The following is a 4,182-nucleotide window of genomic DNA, read 5'->3' as shown; positions in this document are numbered from 1 at the left end:
AACCGCCCAACATTCTAGGCTGACATTTCTGACACTTATTAATACAATGTTACATCAATAATTCATATAGATACTTCACAGATCCGCTTTAAAGGAAGAGACGACTTCAAACGAGCAAAGGTTCAGCAAGATGGAAGAGCGCTTCGACAAAGAACTTCGAATGGAGATAATACTTCGGCCACATAACTTTTTCCTTATCCTTATCTTGACCTAGTCGGCTCATCCACATGGCTTCCTCTGGGCTTCACATGGGAGCTTCGGATAGAAATGTCACATTATGTTTATAAGACGTATAAAGGAGTACATGTTCATTCGTAATATCTTACTACAAATATGGTTGAAAAGGAATAATTATGGATGAAATTTCAAGAGATGGCTTTATCAGCAGTAGAAAACAAGGGAGAAAGCTCACAAAATAGGAATAGATTTAATTTCAAGTCCTAATACTGTATTAGAGCTCATTAGACTTTACCAGTAATTCGATTAGAGTAAGCTCAAATGAGCAAGTGGATATCAAGATTGGTATGTTTACATGAGTCATCATCTTGTGAGAACATATTAACATAAGAGAAATTGAACTATTATTTTTAATAAAGTTAACATCTTAAATAGAACATCAAGTCTTAATAACATAAGCATTATTATAAAAATGTGATATTATTTGTAGTCGCTCACTACTCCAATCAGCATACTTGACATATATGCAACAGTTAGTGATTTAATGCATTAATTTGAAGTTTTTAATTATCTCATGCACCAAATCATTAATCGCTATATATACGTCATGTAGAACTACTACAGTAGTGAGCGACTACAAATAGCATTTTTCATTATAAAATTAAAGTGGGAGACATTTTAGTATTTTTAGGAGACAATAAAGAGCCTATTTAGTTCGTAAAGCTCTATCATACCTTATAAAGGAAAAATGGATGCAAGCAATGTTTAATGAGACAACATATAAATCCAATCAAGTTGAGTAATGCTATTCAATCAAATTTGGAATCAATCAATGTTCTAGTGGACAAAAAGCTACATGGAATTAACAAGTTATTAATATTAAGCAAAAGACATATCCATAGAGAGACGAAAGGTTTTCGTATTAACAAAAGGTCAAACCTTTAATGGTTATTACAATAAATTGAATTTCACATACTTTTATATCATGCATTTCAAATGTAGTATTTTTTCCACTTTAAAGTCACTACCTCTATAGTCGAGATAAATTAATTGAGGTAGACAATAATTATTCTTTGTCAATTTTCGATCACCCCAGCAATTGACCTTCTTTTCCACAGCATAAACACATGCCCTTATTTTTAGCACAGTAAAAAGAGCAAATAATCTCTCTTCATCTGTTCTACTACTATTACTCTACAATCTTCACTAATAAGTCAAATGTATGCATAAGAGTGAGAATCTTAGTCCAGCTAACAAAAATCAAAATTTCTCTTTTTCCTTTGGTAAATTGTAATAATGTGTTGAAGGGATCAAAGAATCATAAATCATTTTTTATTAGAATTTTTACATTTAATTTTAGCCTTTAGGTGCACAACTCAATAATAAATTTGCTTCAACTTTGTAAATCCGAAGATTCCGGAGCAAATCAGAAATCAATTATAAACTAAGGGAGACAAGCTGCACAGAAAGATTCTTAAATTCCCAAGATTCTTAAATTCCCAAAACTACAAACCCATTTTGTACCTAATTAATCATGGCAAATTGGATTTATCTTCAGCCAACATTGTAAGAGCAAGTACTGTACTTTCACGTGATTCAAACCCAAGTAGACTGTAGACAGATAAGCTTCTTATTTATAAAAAATATTGCACCCTATATGGAAGCAATTCAGCATTCATAAACACAATACTGGTGGTTTCTAAACATATCAATTACCTCAAAATGGTAAGCTCTTAGATGTGGAACTTGATGAAAGGGACTTGAAATGATGAGAAGCATCAAAATCTTGTGGCAAATTAGCTCTCTTCATCATTCTCTTCATGTTGTCGTGCAAACTCTGTTGAACTAGTTGCTCAACTGCTTTCCTCTCTTCACTCAACATATCATTCTCCCTTCCAATAATTCCTCCGTTTGATGAGTAGGCGAAGGACCGCACAATGGAGCTGACAATCCTGAGCCTAACCCTCCCGAAACTTGCTTCCCTTTCTCCACTCTCAAACACTCCAATATCCTTGAAGCTCTTTTTTGTGCCAATGTGCTTCCTAACAATGTTAGTTCAAGCAGGGACGAGGCAATTCCAGCCTCGATCATCACCAGCCTATCTCCATAAGACTTGTGAATTATCACCATAAGAATGTACAATACTATCTCTTGGCACCCCGGTGAATCCGTCCAATTCAATACATCAATTAGTGTTGGAAAGGCATCAGGCACAATCCTAATTGCCTTCCTCCCCTCCGCAACTGATACTACATTGCTAAGAACAGAGAGGATTCTTTCACTTGCATCCACATCTCCCAGCTTGCTCAAGAGAAGCGGTATAAGATCAGTCTCCAGCATCAAAACAACGTTCGATGGCAAGATGGAAAGATTGTAGAGTGCTCGAAGAGAGTCCTTTTTAGCCTGAGAACTAATATTATCATTGAAATCTTTGAGAGTTTCCACCAAAAATGGGATTGCACCTGAATAACCAATGATCTGCTTATTCGAGTCAAGTGCACTCAATCCAAGAAAATTGGCTACAATTGCTTCTGCAACAGACTGCTTAGGTGACTCATTTGAAGAATTGACGAGCTTGAGCATCTTGTGGATAGCTCCTGCTTTAACAATAGCAGTTTTGTTTCTGAAGAAGAACAAATTTGACAAAATTTTGATCAGTATCTACATTACAATACAGCCTGTCGTGATAAGAATGGAAGATAATCATATCATTATCATGGCAGACAGGAAGATAGTGAGAGATATCATTTTGAAGAATGGGGCTAGAAAAACAGTAGATATTGGAAATTAATGCAAAAAACAACACTTAGAATAATACGAGAGTATGTGGAAAATGACATATCATCGGAGTTGAAGAATTTTTCTCGATACACATAATTCATCCAATGAATAATGTAGGTAAAATGAGCAAAAGGAAAAGTGAAAATAAGTGAAATGTAAAGCAAAGAAAGTAAAGGGTACCCACGCATCATTGGCAATGGCGAGGTTAAGCAAAGCATAGAGAGCGGCGATCTGAGTCTGAGAAGTGGGATCCTCCGCGTCAAGTGCCGCCACGAGCGGCGGAACGACACCCAGAAGAGCTAAAGTGGTCCTGGCCTCAGAATCTTCCTTTGTAAGCCTCCTAACGTCCCTCGCCCCTTCCAACACATTTATCTCTGAGTTGCTCTCTTGTTGCAGCTTCTTTGCTACTCTTTTTAGCTCCTCCAGGGCCTCCTCTTTTTTCCTTACTTCCTCCTCATTCTCCCTGAACTCTGGCTGCTTCAAAAGCTCTGACAACTTGTTGGATCCGGGCTGCTTCTTCTTTACGGGTTTGTTGGTCTGCTTCTGCGGGATTCCGCTGCCGAAGCGAATGGCGTTAATGATCTTCCGGCGGAATGAGGCACCGGAAAATGCCGACCAAAGCGTGAAATTCCGGTCCAGGTCCACCGATCCGACAACTTTGCCGCCTTCACACTTGCCCATTGATGCCGAACTCAGACATTTATCTTTTGCCGCTCACTCAGGCATAACAGAAACAAACAAAAAATCTGCCTGCCTTCTGCTGAAACACTGAAAAAAGAAGAACAGTGCGTGTTTGTGTGCGTAAATAGTAGTAGGAATTTTGTCTGCGTAAAGAAATTATGTGTAACTGGGGACTGTTGGAGTGAGTTTAATGAGAACGTACGGGTCAATATTGTTATTGTACAATCGGTTTCAGTGCGGTGTTTGAAGGAGGTGAAAATTTTCTATATTAAAAACAAGAGAGGACATGAAGACGCACGACATGTATCATTTCAAACGAGGAAACATTTAGGTCCTGTTCTCTTTACCGTTTTCGGGCCGTTTTCTATTTTCGATTTTTCAAAACGGTGAAAACGTGTTCTCTTTTCCGTTTTCGAAAACGAAAAAAAAAATTGTGAAGAAAACACAAAACGACTTTTTTGTCGTTTTAGGCGTTTTCAGTGTAAAACTTGAAAAAACTGAAAACGCGGGAAACACCTTTTTTTTTTCGGAGGTGGTATGGTG

The 4,182-nt window shown here is 37.3% G+C and overlaps 1 pseudogene; it reads right to left on the bottom strand.

Annotated features, from left to right (window-relative positions):
• Positions 1 to 264: 264 nt before the first annotated feature.
• On the bottom strand, positions 265 to 3,891 carry LOC111368611 (annotated as a pseudogene).
• Between the last annotated feature and the right edge of the window lie 291 nt (positions 3,892 to 4,182).

This window comes from Olea europaea, chromosome 19 (assembly GCF_002742605.1).
Source record: "Olea europaea var. sylvestris chromosome 19, O_europaea_v1, whole genome shotgun sequence".
NCBI classification, from domain to species: Eukaryota; Viridiplantae; Streptophyta; class Magnoliopsida; order Lamiales; family Oleaceae; genus Olea; species Olea europaea.
This window is presented reverse-complemented; position numbering and strand designations above follow the sequence as displayed.